We start from the raw sequence: 18,908 nt of genomic DNA, 5'->3' as shown, positions 1-18,908 counted from the left end.
GTGTGGACATTCATGTTAATCAAATTATCAATATCTGTTCCAATCTCAAATACTAAATATCATATAAAGACAAAGAGTTGTTTGATTATCAAGAAGTCAGAGACAGGTCAATGTAGTTAAAGAGTGTGTTTGGAAGACCTAAAGTCAGTTATGCATTCATTACTAAAGCCTGAATATGTAAGAAATGTTAATGATAGACAGCGGCATAGTTGAAAGAGGATAGTGATAATATGCAGAGATACAGTTCAAAAGAGGAGAAATTATGCCAAATGCCAAGTGTAATATCTCTTCATAGGATAGTATGTCCTTGTAGTGAGATAATAGATACATTTTGTTTTCTTTTTTGGTTCCTTTTGCATTTCTTAATTTTTTTTAGTACCAGAGATTGAATCCAGGGACACTTAACCACTGACCACATCCCCAGCCCACTTTTATATTTTATTTAGAGATAGGTTCTCACTGAGTTTCTTTGGGCCTCACTAAGTTGCTGACGCTGGCATTAAACTCACAATCCTCCTGCCTCAGCCTCCTGAGTTGCTGGAATTACAGGTGTGTGCCACCAAGCCTGGCACATTTCTTCATTTCTTTAACAAAGATATGTAGTTTTTGAAATCAAAGTTAATTGCAAGAAAATAAATGCAACAATATATAGGCTATATAACACTTCCATGGCATTCTTTGAGTGTAGCTTGGGTTGATATATACATGAAATACAAAGACAAAGTGATCAAGAAAAAAAAGACACTAAAATTTGTAAATGTTCTAGTTTTGAGGATTACTAAGAATAAAACTATGTATCCAGAGCTGGCCTTTCTAAAAGGCAATAAGAATTTTTTGGATGTTGAGATAATATTAAGATAATATAAAGAACCAGGTCATCAGCAAAGAATATAGGGTCAGAAACTTTTGCCTTTTCTTAAAACTGCAACATCCCTAGGAATTAGAAGAGTATTTGGTACATAATTGGGACTTATAAATTGTGGAATGAAAGGAAAACAGATTGAATCTTCTCAGTCTCTCAAAATAATCCTTTGTAATAGGTGATGATAGATTAGGTGGATGGTAGAAAGGTTAAGTAGCTCTCAAAAGATCATGGCCAGTATAAATGGGAAACAGAAGTATCTTAGTCTAATAATTTGTGTGCTCTTCATACAAATTCACTGAAAGAATGTGTCATAATATTATTTGTAGATGTGTTGCTAGTGAAATTGTGATTTCCCTGTTGGTATCACTGGGAAGCAGCCAATCTATAATGAAACCAATATGCACATTAAAGTAAACTTTATTCTTCAGATTATAATGCTTTATAAGATTATATGGAAATGAAAAATGTTAACATTGATAGCAAACATAAGAGAAGAATCAATTAAAAAATCTGGAAAAATACCTATGTAACATTATTTTGTAGGAATGCTAAATTGTGTAATACAAGTTTGAGGACTTGTAAAACCCAGAGAAAGAGATATTCCAGTTTTGAAAGGACTGACCTTTAAAGTCATACTGAAGAAGAGAAACAGTCCTCTTGAGGGGAACAAGATGAGCACATGTAGAAAGGCTGAGAAGACACCTGGGTCTCTTATATTATCTTAGGGTGTAAAGAAATAATAAAGGGAGACATAGAGACAAGGTACACAAGCAGGAAAGTGGCCAACTAGCTGAGAGACCAAGCTGCCAAACTTTATTTATACCAGTAGGTTCCATTAGGTCATTAGTACCATAACCACATTATTGTTTAGAGTATCAGTAAGGATGCCTATGGTGCAGTTGCTTTTCACAGTTACAAAATGCAATGACAGGAGCTTCTTGCAGCTCTCAAGAAAGTCCATTGTCTAAAGTTACTGTTAAGAGGGCAGCTCCAGGAGCACCAGAGCTTGGTGAAACATTGTAGTTATCTAGCAAGCAAGTTCCTTTATTCCCACGAGTTATATGTCTAAGATTAAGGTTGAAATTGATAAGACTCTAGCATGGAGGGCATTACCATAGCAACCAGGCATCCTATGCCTTTGCTCAGAAACTATCCTAGGCACCAAGCATGCCACAGCCATGAAGTTATCAGGGACCCCAATCCCAAACACAGAACTCCTACATTAGAGAATTTTTATTCTTCTTTAGACTTTAATTTATTCAAATCTAAAGAAATGTCTCTAAATTCAGTAGTCATATATTTATCTGCTGAACTCTACCTCAAAACCTTTTGTCTGAAAATGTCTACCCTCCCTCCAGTAGACAAGGTTATAGAGATAACATCCATGTTTCTCCAATATCACCCTATCTTACTTTGTCATGTGTCTTGACCCAGATTTGGGCATATGAACCAAAAATGAGAAGTATCCTCAATGAATTTTTTTAAATATTTATTTTTTAGTTTTAGGTAGACACAATATCTTTATTTTATTATTATGTGGTGCTGAGGATCAAACCCAGTGCCTTACACATGCTAGATGAGCGAGCACTCTACCACTGAACCACAAACCCAGCCCTGTGAATTTTAACTAGAATTAAATTCCAGTCTCAGAATGGTTGGACTCTCAAAAGTAAGGAAATGTAAAACCCAAATCTGTACAAAAAAAGTGAGCTAGTCTCCAGCAAGAGAAAGGAATCAAGCAGACATATAAGCAGCTAAGACCATAGAGAAAAAGAGATAGTATTTGGTTCTACAGGATGTTTCAAAATCCATACAGAAAATTCTCTCTCCTTTTCTTAGCCAGATAAGAAACAACATAGTTATCTCCAACAAAATTCTTATCTAACTAGAACTGGAAAATCTTTAAAATTATGTTTTGCTTTCACATTTTCAAATTACACAGGCGATTATGTTACATTTATGAAGTATTATGCACATAAAACTAAATCAAAGGTGGCTAGAATACAAATTCTATGATGTTAGAGATGAATTATTTTTCTCCCTCACATGTCCTAAATGCTTAGCACATTGGGTGCTCAATGTATGCTGAATGAAGTTGAAAGCATATAACAGACTAGTGAGCCATCTATTTCCATATGTCAGTAGAGCCAGATTATAGATAAGTAGAAAGGTGGCCATGAATATAAATGTCATCTAGAAAGAACTAGGCAGCCTATGCTGAACCACCAATATAAAGAAAGTCAGGTTTAAGAAAAATATTTCAAAGGATTCTCATTGATTTTTGAGATAAATAGAAAAATCCTTGGAATTGACTATAAAAGCCTGCGTGGACTGGCACCTCACCTCATCATCCACAAATCTCTCAGCAAGCTTCCTGTCAAGTAGATGCTTAAGCCACTCAAGCTTTCTTTCATTTATTTTTTTTAGAAAAATATTCCAGGTGTACTTAAACCACAGAGAATTTTATGTGCTGTATCCCTATCTGGAACAATATTCTGTTTCCACCTCCCTTGATTAACCCTTCAGATTCTAGCTTAATGATCACTCCTTCTGAAATATTTCCCTTGGCATCATCAGGGTTGAAATTGTATATTTCCTTCACATAATTTTTTTTAATTGAAATAACCTTTCCAACTGAACTGTAGGAGATAGGAACTGAGTCTGTTTTTACTCACCAAAATATCCTTTGCTTTTAGGACAATATCCAGAGGAGAAGAATTGCTCAATAATAACCTTTTAAAAATATTTATTTTTTAGTTTTAGGTGGACACAATATCTTTTTTTAATTTTTATGTGGTGCTTAGGATTGAACCCAGCGCCCCATGCATGCCAGGCTAGCGCGCTACCACTTGAGCCACATCCCCAGCCCTCAATAATTACTTTTGAATTAATTAAAAAGTGAATGACTAAACACAAGTCTGGTATTCATATCCAAGATTAGAGAAATAACCATAAGATGGGGGTGCTAGATGAGAGACAGTGTTGGTAATTTCAGTATTAACTTCTAGATTAGGGACTTGGCTTTGGCAAGTGAGAATAAGGTCTAAGGACAAGAATACAATATGTTAGTTATTTTTAAGTATAGAACTAATAGGTGTTTGTTACTTAAAACTTCAAATAGACCAGAAGGATAAAATTAAAAACAAAACACAAGTTCCTAACTCTAAACCTATAAATCCTATGTCCCCTGCACAGTCACTGTTAACAGTTTCCTTCAAGAAAAATGCAAATATGTACATAAACAAGCATGTGTGGTTTTATTTGTATATATAAATTATATTATACAACACTTTATTTTACCCCTACATATCCATTTCTACCTTAATTATTTTTGGACAGACAAATCTATATGGATGTATCACTCAATATCTCTTGCCCTCTGGCTTCTAATTGGATTTGACTAATGGTGAGCCCTAACAAGAGATTAGATGGATGAAGATGAGTTGCGTAGGGACAATTATCTCCCTGTTCCCTTTTTGCAAGGGTGTTTTGTCTTGTTGTGTCCCTTAAGTAAAGATATTGTTCTTCTAGAGACAACCTGCTCTACATGATTCATTTTCATTTTCCATTCAAATCCTGATAACTTTTCCTTTTTCTCATCACCGTAGGCCTCAGCATGTTAGGAACTTTGCCTCTGCTGGATTATTCCTTGTGATTAACCTATGCTATGCCATAAAAGTGTTCCTCCAAAATTCATGTGGAAACTTAATTCCTGTTGTGGTAGTATTAGTAAAAGGTAGGGCCTCTAGGGCTATTGTAAAAAAGGTGGAAGAGATCTCCTTTCCTCTTCTACCACATGTTTATAAATTACCATTCTACAGTGGAAACCAAAGAAGAGTTTGGGACCCAGTCTCCAATGTAAGAGAAAAACCAGAAAAATAAGTAGTCACATCATCCAAAGGATGCAGCAACAAGTTGTCATCTGTGGAACAGACTGACCCGTTGTCAGATACTGAATCTGCTCACACCTTTACCTTGAATTTCCCAGCCTCCAGAAATATAAGTAATAAATTAATGTTGCTTATAAATTATCCAGTATAAGGTATTATTGTTATAAAATTTCAAATTAACTGAGACATCCTATCATCCACTTCTTTGTAAATTACTGCTTTATATATAAACCCTTAACATTATCCTAATTTTGACGAATCAGTATTTCCTGCTGGTGCCTTATTTATATTTTGTTTTATATGAGTAGTATATTTAATTTTTCTACTTGCATCAGTTTACTGATTCTACTATGCAAATTTTTCACATTTTAATATCTCTGTAACTGGAATATATTTTATAATTTGTGTTCCATCCCAGTCTAATTCTCAATAGTCTTATTTCCTTAGTGATACATTAAAAAGTGGCACTTAGGGGCTGGGATTGTGGCTCAGCAGTAGAGCACTCGCCTAGCATGTGTGAGGCCCTGGGTTCGATCCTCAGCACTATATATATATAAAGGTATTGTGTCTAACTACAACTAAAAAAAATTTTATACGGGGTAAAAGCGGGAGTTCATAATCCACTTGAATCAAACCGTGTAATATGATGTATTAAGAACTATGTAATGTTATGAACGACCAATAAAAAAAAAAAAAAATTTTAAAAGTGGCACTTATTTTACTTTAAATAATACTATATACCTTTGAGCACTGTGCCTATTAGTACAAAATGATAGAAGCCAGGTCATTGGAGGAAAAAATTATTTGTGGTGGCTTCCAAGATATGAGACAAACCAGAACTTGGATTCAAGTTTAGTTACCTGGGAGAACCATGGTATTGCTGAAAGAATCAGATTCTCAGAATGAGGGAGCTAGTTTACAGAGAAAGTAATAATTAGTTTGCAAAAATCCACTGTGGATTTGGAGGGAAACCACGTGAGCTTAGGCTGGAGGACATCACATGGAATTGTTACATGATTTAATAAAAAGTCATTGCCCTAAGTTTGTTCCTGTCCTGATCTGCAGAGATTAGGTCATCAGCAAGATCAAGTTCTTCGTGAGAGCTTCTTCCTGTCTAGTAGATGTCTCCCTTCTTTCTATGTATCCATGTGGCCTTTCTTCCTTGTGTGTACATAAAAAGAGAGGGGAAGGGAGAGGTGAAGGGAGATGGAGAGGAAAAGAGAGAGCAAGAGAGCTTTCTTTTTTTTATAAGGCCAATAATCCTAATGGATTAGGGCTTTACCTTTATGATTTCATCTAAATCTAATTATTTCCCAAAAGTTCCATCTCCAAATCATCAAATTAGTTTTTAAAGCTTCAAAATATGATTTTTTTGGGGGGTGGAAACACAATTCAGTCCATACCATTCTTCCCCAGTACCCTCAAATCCATGTCTTTCTGGCATGCAAAACACATTTATTCTATCACAATAGCTCTAAGTCTCTTAATTAATTCTAACATAGTTTCTAAAATATAAGGTTCATGGGAAACATGGGAAACTGGATACTTGGTATCCAGTTTTGTTACTCTTTGGTTGAAAGACTTATCTGAGTTAGAAAAATAGTTCTGCAATTCATGTTATTTTGAGCACTGGAAGTAGGTAGGGACACCCAGGGAGTAAGGTATAACTTGGGACCAAACAATAAAGAAGGGAATCATGAAACAAACCAGTATATACATATCACGCAGAGTCACAGGAAACCAAAGAAGAGTTTGGGACTCAGTCTCCAACGTAAGAGGAAAATCAGAAGAATAAGTAGTCACACCATCCAAATATAAAGGTTTTTTTTTTTTAATGAAAGTGGTCAACAGTATAAGGTATACTCTGAAGAATGGAATTTAAATTTTGTTGCCACTGAAGAAATTACCAAGAACAAATTACCAAGGGTTGAGATGGATAGAAAGTAAGAAAGTTCCACTAAAACTATGAGGAGCCAGATAGGACCTAATATTGAAAAGGGATTATTTTTAAAATGAGAAATATAAGTATGTTTAAATTATAGTAAAATTAGCCAGGAGAGAGTCAATGATATGGGAACATTCATCAACAGCAAATGTAAATGAGACTCTTCAGTCCAGGACTAGCAAGACCTGACATCTGTGAGGCACAGAGTAAATGAGAGGGCATCCGAAAAAGCTGTTTCAAATATCTTCTACCTTCCTCCACCGTCATGCCTTATTACCTGCCCTTTCAATCTAAACAGATGGTGTTCTTTCCTGCTTCACAGGAAAGAAAGACTTTACTAAGCATAACACCTGAGCTAGAAACTAGAAAAGATCTGGCTACAAAATAATTCCAAATGTGTGGAGGAGGAAGTTGATGTAGTAGTTAAAAGAAGAGCTTGAAAGGCAGACAGATTTAATTTAGCACCATGTGTCTGTCACTTACCAACTACTTGAGCTTGCGCAAATCATATAATAGCATTTGTCATCTAGAGAACTGTATGTGATAGTAGTGCTCACCTCTGGTGATTTTGTATATTTTAAATTAGATAATAAAGGTTTTTACAATGTGTTTGATACATATTAAGCATACAATTACTATTATGAAATAAAAATATGTTATATAAAAATGAGTAAATACCAAAATAAGAACTACAATTGCCAATGCATTTAGCAAAAAACAAAAAGAAAAAAAGATTATAAAAATATCCTTAATAATTTTCCTTATGACATTGAGAAACTTTCAAAAACCAATAATACTTAACATTGACAAGGGTATGGAGAAATCAATACTCATATACATTTGTATACCAATTTATGTACCAATAAAAATATGAATATATAACATATGAAGGGAAATCTAATATGATTTCAATATCTTTAACTCAAGCCCTTTGATCCAGAAGTTACACTAAGAATTTATCATAAGAAAAAAAAGCCATCCCCTAATCAGACAATTCTACACAGTGTAAAAAATTATTTTTAACCATAAAGTCATTTTTGAAACAGGAAAAAAAAAAAACAACCAATCTAATATCCTTCAATTGATTACTTAAACATACAATAGCATGTCCATACTATGGAATGATGTATAGTCATTATAAATGATGATATAATACATACATAGATATATGTTTATAATATATTTAAATATAAAAAGCAGGTTGTCAAAGTGTCTATCACATAAGTTGATTTTCTCTAAAAATTAAAGCACATTATCAGTTTGTTTATATCCATATTTTTAAAATCTGCAAGATTTCATACTATAGCATGACTCTACATTATGAGATTTTATTTATAATTTTTCTGAATCTCTTCAATGTGTGTTGTGGTTTGGATATAAGGTATCTCCTGCAAGTTCTTGTGTGAGGCAATGCAGGAATGTTTGGAGAATAAATGATTAGCTTATGAGAGCCATAACAATAATTTGAAAGGACTACTGTACTGGGTAGTAATCTTATATAGGTAGGGTGTGACTGGAGGAAGTTGGTCAGAGTAGACATGCCTTTGGGGCTTATATTTTGTCCCTGATGCCTTGCTTGCTCTGTTTCTGGGATCCCATGAGTTAAGCACATTTCCTCCATCATGCCCTTCTGCCATGATGTTCTGAGACCTCTGAAACTGTGAACCCCAAATAAACTTTTCCTCCTTTAAATTGTACTTGTCAGCTATTTTGGTAAGAGATGAAAAACTGACCAACTTAATGAGTATATATTAATTTTGTAATTGAAAAATAAGATATTTGAAGAAAGTGAACTCTTGATAATTTCATCTGTAGAATGACAAACAATAGCTTTGAAGTGACTTTTAACTGTGTCTGTGTTCTACCTGTGGATTCAACTGATCAGAATAGTTAGATTGCCAGGAATACATAAGTTTCAAAATTTAATTTTATCTAGAATTCAATATCTACTCAACTAGTCTTATCTAGATTTTTTCCTCTTTCCATTTTTTATCTCTTATATCATCCAGACACATATACACACAGAAGATATTCACAATAACACATATGTTATTTAATAAAGATTAAAGGATCTTATTAAATATAAAAGATTTTTAGTTTATACATAATTGATTTTGAAGAATAGTGTTTAAACAATTTCTTGGCTTTTATAATGTATCTCTTTCTAAAATGTCTTCTTGAATTGGAGTCCATAACATGCACTGAATTGACTGAAATTGATTAATGTGCAAGGAACATTACATGTAGTCAACAAACTTTTTTATACCTTTAAACAAAAATTAATGTGTAGTTTTCCAAAGGTGAGCAGGTCAATTTATGAAAATCTTGTGGACATAAGCATTGTCTGCTTGGGCAGAACTAAGCCACATCTATTTGGATATCTATCCTATCATATTCATTTACTCTGGAGACATGGTACTTATTTTGATGCACTCTGTGACTCATAAATTCAATCCCTTTCTGAGGTTCATTTTTCCTATATGATAAATGAGGTTGGTGAATTAGATAATTTCTGAGATTTCTTCCATCTATATTACACTCAGTTCTCCCATAAACTAATTTTCACCAAGATATAGGTTACTATGTCAAATGTGGGTAATTTGCAGTTTGATAGTAGCTATAATCTCTCAAGAAATACTGCATGAAAGCTTGGGGAACCCAGGGCCATCTTTTAATCTCATAGTCATCTAGGGTTCCTGGAGTGCTAGTGGATTTGCATTATCTCATTTTCAAAATTGATTCATTGTTTCCCAGAAGCCAAACATGAAGGCTTTTGAGTATAGGTATCTAAATATTTGCACTGTCAATGGTTAAATCTATCTGTATGTATATGCATATGTGTGTATGTTTGATAAAAATGTAGCATATGTTACCTAAGGCACGTAGTGGGAAGTCAGATCAAATAGACTTGGTTTAACAATATATGCTTTGGCAGTGATTTCTTTTTCTTTTGATAAAATGCAAAAGGATCTCACTTTTCAAAATCACTTGACATGAAAATATACACATGTGGAGTATGGAAACTCAAGAGTGATTATATCCATGGAAGAAAGACTTATTTCAGATTTATGTAAACACATAATAAATATATAAGGTCAAATCAAGAGTCTCCTTAATGTTCAAAATTCTGCAAGCATTCAGAGAATTCCTCTCACACATATGATATATGGTTTTCTTCTCTACATATTTTTAGAGATGCTTTTGTACTAGTATATATGTACATTTGCTTTTTGAAGTGATTTTACCTGCCCAGAAACCAGAAGAAACTTTGAAATGCTTTACCATCTATGAATTAGTTACAATTGATGTTCCAAAAAGGAAATTAACTCCCTTCTTGGAGTTGCACTTTGTAGTTCCTCTTTATTCACCAATCCCAGTCAGAGTCATTAAGCACTAAGGCAGGTTCTCATTCAAGTCATTTACAAAGAGAATTAGAGTCAATCAAGGTAAGTGACTACATTTCTCTATCTCATCCAGAAAGAAAAATGTATTAGGTTTGTCCTTCAGTTAGGGACAAAAATTGCCTGAAGCCACATAGATATGGAGAGAAATTAATCAATTTAGCTATTATCCTATCACTAATTTGAAGAACTCACCAGATATCCTTTCTGATTAATCAAGTCCAATAATTGCCTCAAGCACAATTGCAATTTCTTTAGAAAATGTTAGTTGAAACATAATAATTATTCAACAGATAAATCTCACACCAATCTAATTAAGTAAAATATAAAAAAGCCATATATGAATAATTATGCTTTTTTAATTCATTATCATTATAAAAATGTTTAATTACTTCATCGATATTATCAAAATATTAAGTTGGATTTCAATTACAAAAGTAAAGTAGGCAATTAAGTGGTAGGCAATTAAGATATATTAAATTAACTAAATAAAATCTTTTGTATAATAATAAAAATGTAAATATTATTTGAAATTTACATAGCAAAATAACTTATCTTACAAAAGAAACAAAAGTGTAGACATTTTACATATATGTGTGTGTGTGTGTGTGTGTGTGTGTATATATATATATATATATATATATATATATATATATATAGAAAGAGAGAGGGAGAGAGAGAAACATATCTAGTGAGTAAATTAGCAAGAACAAATGATATATAATAGCAGATACAAAAATTTAAAATGCATGCAGACAAAGTACAATATGCATTTCATTATCACTCAGAGAAAGTATATACAGTTTATTATAACTTACAGTGAGAATAAGTAGAATATCACTGAGAAGTGGGAACAAAGGGGAACAAATGAATAAATGAGAGTCCTAAAGAATTAACTGAAGGAATATGATTAAGTCAGTTCTCTTGATCTCAAACCTTTTAATAACCACCCCAAAAGGAGGAATTTGAGGAAGGATAAAGAGAATTTAACAACTGAAATTATTTAGTAATGCAGGAGTATGCAGGTGATAATTAAAACAGTTTTATTGGTTTTATTCTTGTACCATATTAAAATTCTCCATCAACAGTGCTCTTCACTATTGCCTATTGTAGGAGTGAACCACTCCTGTTGCTCAGCCCTGGTAGGCTACGATCTACCCCATGTTTCTTATCAAGAAAGTGCCCTAATTACTGTTAAGTAGATCACCATTATTTTAGTGCATAGGAAAGTCAATGACTTTCAGTATAAGATATATCACATAGAAGATATTTAATAAAAAGCAAATAAAGTTAGTGTTTACACCATCTTGTTTGATGGTATATATATAATTGCCAAATTGTAGTTGTACATCAAGATGTCTGGATCTTGTCTGGATTCTTACTTTTAAATTATTTAGCATTGAATAAAATATTATAATGAACATCCATAAGTATTATTTTACACATATGGTCAATTACCCTGTTAAAGACAAATATGTGCAAGAGAAAAGTTTAATTAAAAGAGTATGCACACATTTAAAGGTTTTCTTGGATACATTTTGCCATACTTTCTTTCAAAAAGTTTGGTATTAATTTGCTTTCCCAGCAGGTCTGCATAAAAGAGTTTCCTTTTTTTTTTCTCTCTTCAGATCCTAGCTGTCACTGAGTATTTTTATTTCTTTAATCTTTCTTATCTGATAGGAGATAAATGTATCATTTTTTAACTTGCACAAATTCCTTTAATCTTTTAAGAGAAGACTGAAGATATAGTTACAAAAATGCGGGTGCTAATGTATAGCTATAGCGTTCACTTGATAAAGTGGTAAGGACCTGTTAGCTTTAGATCTTGGGAAGCATAGTTGCTCATATACCTCAAATATGTTTATCAGTTCTTTTTCCTTACTAGTAGATTAACTTTGCTGGAGCTGACCCCCATCCATCCACCATGTGGCCATATGATGAAGGACAAATTAAACAAAGGAAAATCCGAAGAAATTACAAAAATCTTCAAGAATCTACATCATTCAGCTTTGTGAAGCTCCCCAAAGCTCAATTCCACCCTCCTTGGAGACATTTGAGAAAAAGAGGCCAGTGAACATAATCCTGAGATATCTCACAATTTATCTCAAATTTAGAGTGTGATTGAAGGGGAAAGAAATCTGTCCAGTTGCAGAAATTCCCATTATTTTATTTTTTTATTTTTTTTTATTTTTTGTTACTGAAGATTTAACTGAGGGGTGCTTTAACTGAGAGGAGCTTTACCCCACACCCTTTTATTTTCTATTTTGAGACAGGATCTCGCCAAGTTACTGAGGGCCCTGCTAAATTGCTGAAACTGGCCTCAAACTTGCCATCCTCTTGTCTCAGCCTCCCAAGCCACTGGCACTGTGCCCAGTTCTATTATTTTAGAAGCCCAACCCTGAACCCCTCTTTTGCTAACCACAGTCCATAAAAACTGCTGAAATTTGCTGCTTCTCAGTTTTGGGCTGGGATGAGCATTGTAGAGAAAAAATTAAAAGGACTATAAAAGTTCAGAACTAATTATTACCAACAATTAAAATAAATGTAGTCCATGGGAGATGGGAAAAATGACGCTTAAAAACAATTTATATCTCCTCCCAATGCAATGGACCCTTAACATTAGGCTCTCTGTTATCTACCCTTTTACTCTTATGCTTGAGGTGGTAGAAAATCTTGAAAGAAAAATCCAACAGAGGAAAATAAACCTGACTGACTCTCTGAATAAACTAAGGCATACAGCTTCACAGTGAATAGGGTACACAATCTGAAGAGACAAATTATCTCTCATTAGAAAGGTATAGGAAAAGTTATAGAATGTTTAAGGAGACAAAATAAAGTCCAAGTCTGACAAACAGTTCTGTTCAAAGAAATAGGTCATGTCTTTTGTTCCCCACACTCGCGTCTATAGTCTAGAGGAAACTTAGCTCTCAAACTGTGGCTCCTCAGAAAGAAAAACAGATCTCCGACAACATGGTATGTCAATTAAAAAGAAGCTATCCCAAACATACCAAACAAATAGAGTGGTTAGAGCTGTCCACTTTTAGTATAACTAAGAATGATAAAAAATGTATTAAGCCAGGGGCTGAGATTGTGGCTCAGTGGTAGAGTGCTTGTCTAGCATGTGGGAGGCACTGGGTTCCATCCTCAGCACCACATATAAATCAATAAGTAAAATAAAGGTTTTTGTCTATCTACAACTAAAAAACAGAAATCTAAAAAAATTTTATTGAGCCAAATAGGTGAAATTCAATAGATGATGATAGAATAATAAAATAAATATAGTAAACTACACTGATATTAAGTTCAAAAGAAAATAAAAATAATATTTGACCCAGAAAATATTTAATACAATATTAATTAAATAAAATAGAAGTTAATACAGAAGAGCTTAAAATGAGATAAGACATCAGAATGACACTTAAACTTTAAGTAATGCAAAGCCAAAGAAATAATTAAAGACTTAAAATATTTAATCAATTAAATTATTAATTAAATGTAAATGTTATTAAATAATGTATTATTTTATAATAATGACATTTAATTATGTAGAAATAGCAAGTAAATAAGTAGTCCAAAACCAAATATAATTTTTATTCTTGAAGAATTCCCAATGACTAAAAATGGAAGTGTAATCAAAGCCATTATTTAAAAAATCAGAAGTTCCAGAACAAAATGCACAGTAAAGTTAAAAAAGTACAAAATGATCAACATGTAGATATTTTGATTGTATTATTTAATTTCAAGAGACAAAAGATAAATATTTAGTCATCCAGGTAGAAAAAAAAGGAAGGAAAATCAGAAACTTTTCTATAGAAAACTTTACTGCATAAAAGAGCAATGTCCACAAAATGCCAAATTTAAAAAATATAAACCAAAAATGTTTCCGTAATTCTATCAAAAATTCCTTGTTTCCCATGAATATTTATTCTCCCCTTCTAATATAGTAAAATAATTTTGAGTTGAACTTATGAACATGAAGTTAAACTATATTTTTTGTACCCTTTCTCTTATAGCTAAGTGTGACTAAACACTGGTCAATGAAATGTGAGCAGAAGTGGTATGTTTCATTCTGGATTATGCACTTGACCATGCACTTCCCCATTTTTACTGGCTCAAATGCAAACATCATGTTAGGCTCATATTGTGGGTTGCATGATGCCCTCTAAAAATAAAACATGTGTTCTTAGAAGAAAATACCACGGTAAATATTTATGACCTTGTATTTGAGAATAAGTATTTAGGTATAATACAAAAATATGAACAACAGAAGGAAAATAGATAAAATGAACATGATCAATGTTACTACTGTTGGCCGGTGACAAGTCCTTGCTTCCCCGATGTTGAAGAATAACACCAGAAAAGCACACGCCAGGCAAGGTCAGAGCAGAGATTAGAAGTTTATTGAAGGACAGCAGAAAAGACTTCTCCCGGAGGAAGAAGGGGACCCAAGAGGTGGAATCCAGTTGGTGGGCAAATGTATTTCCCTTTTTATAGGTTTGGTGATGGAATGCAAGGGGGAAGGGTTAGGACACAGGTGGACCTAATTATCACCTTTTGGGATGGGATTATCACTTCTCTGGGATGGGCTATCTCCAAATCTGTTGGGGCTGTTGGTTAACACTTCTTTGAGGTGGACTTTGGCCTAGGGCCTTTTCGGGACTTCATTAACATTCCATGAATTGTCCTGTGTTTTCCCTGAGTCATTCCCAGCATGGCCTCCATTTTAGATTTCACTCGATATTAGACCCGATTTACCTAACTACACTGACTACCTAATTTTAAATCTGGCTTCATCAAAATGAAAAAAACAAACCTGTGCATTCCAAACCATTATCATGAAAGCAAAACAATGACTACAGAGTAAGTGAGAATATTTACAAATCACACATGTTCATAGCCATATTATCCTCAATACTCAAAAGGTAGAAACAGCTCAAATGTTCATCAACAGATAGGTAGAATTTTTAAAAAAGTGCGACAACTCAGAAGCCTGTCAATTCATAATGGATCAAGAAAATATGGTATATATAAACAATGGAGTTTTACTCAGCCATAAATAAGAATGAAATTATGGCATTTGCCAGCAAAAGGATGTAAATAGAAGGGCTGGGGTTGTGGCACAGCGGTAGAGCACTTGCCTAGCATGTGTAAGGCACTAGGTTCAATTCCTGGCACCACTCAAAAATAAAAACAAATTAAATAAAGGTATTTATTGTGTCTATCTACAACTAAAACTATATGGATGGAAATAGAGCACACTGTGCTAAGTGAAATAAGCCAGACTCAGAAAATCAAGGGTAAAATGCTTTCTGTCATATGTTTAAAGCTAGAGCAAAATAAGGGGAAAGCAGGGGTTGGATATCTCAGATATAAAGAATAACAGTAGAATAGAAGAAGGAGATCAAGAGGGAAAGAAGAGAAATGGGAAAGTGAAAGAAATGGGGAAATGTATTTAAAAATTATGTTATGTGCATGTATAAATATGCTACAGGGAATTTCACTTTTATGTATGTTTGGAAAGCACCAATCAAGGATGGATAAATGGATGAGCAAGGGGAGGATCAATGGAGTAATGGTAAGGGTGGGGGAGGAAAGGGGGGAAGGAAGGAGCAGAGACTGAAATGGAATGCATCAGATTCCTTCCATGTATGATTTTGTTGGGGTGAATCCATGCTCTAGAAAAGTGTTATATCCATACAATGCATATTTTTCACCCATAAAAATGGAAGAGCGAGCCAGGCATGGTGGCACATACCTGTAATCCCAGCAGCTCGAGAGGCTGAGACCAGAGGATTGTGAGTTCAAAGCCAACCTCAGCAATGGTCAGGCCCTAAGCAACTCAGTGAGACCCTGTCCCTAAATAAAATACCAAATAGGACTGGGGATGTGGTTCAGTGGTTGAGTGCCCTTGAGTTCAAACCCTAGCACCTGAAAAAAAAAAAAAGGAAGAAAGTATTGATACATGCTATACTATGGATGAACCTTGAAAACATAATTATAAATGAAAGAAGTCAGATTCAAATAGTCACATGTTATGCGATCCCCTTTTACAAGAAGTGTTTAAAACAGTTAAATCCACAAGGCAGAATATAGATGGTTGGATGCCAGGGATTGTGGGAAATAAAACTGGGAGGAACTGCTTAATGAGAAAGTTTTACTTTGGAATGATGAAATTTTTTTGAATAAGATAGAAATGGTGGTTGTACCACATCATGAGTATTCTGAATCATACTGAGTCATTAAATTGGTTGATTTTTATGTTATGTACAGTCCATCTCAATTAAATATACAATATGAAAGAGGAAATATCTAAATTCTGACTCCTGGTACCTGTAAATATTCCCTTGTTAGAAAATAAGGGTCTTTGAAGATGTAATCAAGTTAAAGTGATATATTGGATTGGGTGGGCCTTAATCCAAAGACTAATGTCTTTAAAAAAGAGGGAAATTTAAATAAAGATAAAAAAAGAAAGGAAGAGGCTGAGGAAGATATTGCAGTGCAACACCAAGAATTGCTGACTACCAACAAATGCTACAAAAAGGAAAGAAAGAACTCTTTTGTAGAGGATTCAGAGGGGGAATTGGCCCTGAGTCACCTGGATTTCAGACTATTATCCCTCAAAATTGAAAGAGGATAAATTTTTATACTTTTAAGTCACACAGTTTGTGGCAATTTGTTATAGCAGCCTTAGGAAAAGAATACAGATCTGGAACATTCATAAGGTGTAAGCCTCATGTTGAGAATGGCAGAGTAGCAAACTAGTCGGAGCCTGGGCATAAGTGTCTATTATGCAAATAAAGCATATCTCTGTAGAAAGAATGTTACCTAAGACATCATCAGAAACAAATCCTTGTAAGAAATAGGATTAGGGTACAGAAAAGATACAAGATGAAAAATTTAATGAACTGAAAAATGGACCTGGAATTTCAACATTTTTTAATGCAACCAAAGTAAGTAATGTCACTATGAAATGCAGTTAAGCGAAAAAAATAAAATGAAATCACAGGCATCAAAACATACAGATGGTAAGTTCACAAAGAGTGCCTATCAACCATTATGTATCTTTAACAAAAATAAGCTGTTGCAAATATGAGTTTCTCCAATAACACTGCTGCTCAGTATGTTAAGTATATAACTAAAAATTTAATGTTAAATTATTTGTGATATCTTTGATTTTTAGAAATAAATGTTAATATGAATGCTAAATTTAGAAACTCTAATTTCAAACTTTATGAAAATGAACTGATATGATTTAATTCAATATTTTCAATTCATATTTATAATATGAATCAATAAGTCTGTAAAATTTGCTGAAATGTATTATAATACAATATTGAAAATATAGAAAACAATGATAGAACACCAGAATTCTTCAAATATCTCAGGAAGAATGACCCTAAACATAAATAATATGCAAAGATTCTATCCATATTTGAAAGAATTTACATTTGTAAATGGACATGTTCAATGGATCAGGCTGCCATATATCTGTGTGCTCTTCACCCAGGATTCTAGATCACCCTCCAATCTTCTGATTTCTTTACCTCCTGACATATTCTCAATACAATCAGTGGCTCTGTTAGAGTAGAGATTTATTACCTGGTGCCTGTGAACTTATGTTGGAAAAATTCATCTTTACTTTCACTATCCTTTAACTGAAATTCAGCCTTTCCTTCCATTATGAATGGGGGCCAACATTCACAAAAGCAGCTTTGTCTTTGTCAGCAACAGAAATCACAGAAATTTCATATCACATTAACAATGGTTGAACACATCTTCAACTGTTCAGATTTCAACCTGTTGCTTGAACTTATTACATAATTTACTGGAAAAAGGCACACACATTATTTTATCAATTTTTTTTCTGTACATTTCTGTACATTTCATAGCTAGTGACTCCATAGTTTTCTCAGTAGCTATTTTACTCATCCTGATGGTTAAAAAATAAAATTTTTTAAAAAGTCTGTTTTAGCTAAGTAAAAAATTTCTATCTGGTTCAGAAAATTTCCTATTGCCTTGAATACAGTAAAATCAGTATCAATAGCATGGTCATCATTATATAAGAGAGCAAAGAATTACATGGCTTTCATGTTGAAAAATCATATTTCTTAAATCTATTTCTTTCAAAGACACTTTAATCTTTAAAACTTTGATGTCTTGTGAGCTTTCTGTGATCGGTAAATAGGACAATGTACACATGAGAGGGTATTTGACATATAGCATAAATGTGGTAGCTGTTACTGTTAAAAGTATTATTATATTATGCAAATTTTTAAAAATTAAGATTAATTCTTCACATTAGATTCCTATAACCACATTTCTTTAAACCCACAGATCAAAATGAATTTCTAATATGTGAAAGGCCAAATTCTTAAAGTGTCAATTGAGTTCACAATTAAACTCTGCCAATGTTGTGGAAGCAAGGAAACTATAGCTTTACCAAAACAACATTGGGACAGAGATATTTTATTTTGTAATTAATTAAAATTCTGGGATTCCAAAATCCAAGTATTGAATTATTCTCTGCCTTTCAGTTGAGAAAATGCTCACAGTATTGTTTTGGAAAAGAAAATGTGTTCTGAACATTTTAAGCATATTTCTAGGATTCTCATAATTCTATATGGTTTTATTGGATAAGGAAATTTCAAGTCAGGAAAAACAAACTAAAGTTTTGGTTATGCCAATTATAAAAAATATAACCTGGCTTCCAATGGCAATATCAAAAGGGAATTTATTTAAACTTTTTCAAGATCCAGTTCCTTGTTTGCTGGGATCCAATTTATTCATCTTCATATTCTCAGCATCTA

Source organism: Urocitellus parryii, chromosome X (assembly GCF_045843805.1).
Source record: "Urocitellus parryii isolate mUroPar1 chromosome X, mUroPar1.hap1, whole genome shotgun sequence".
Taxonomy (NCBI): domain Eukaryota; kingdom Metazoa; phylum Chordata; class Mammalia; order Rodentia; family Sciuridae; genus Urocitellus; species Urocitellus parryii.
Note: the sequence above shows the minus strand (reverse complement) of the source record.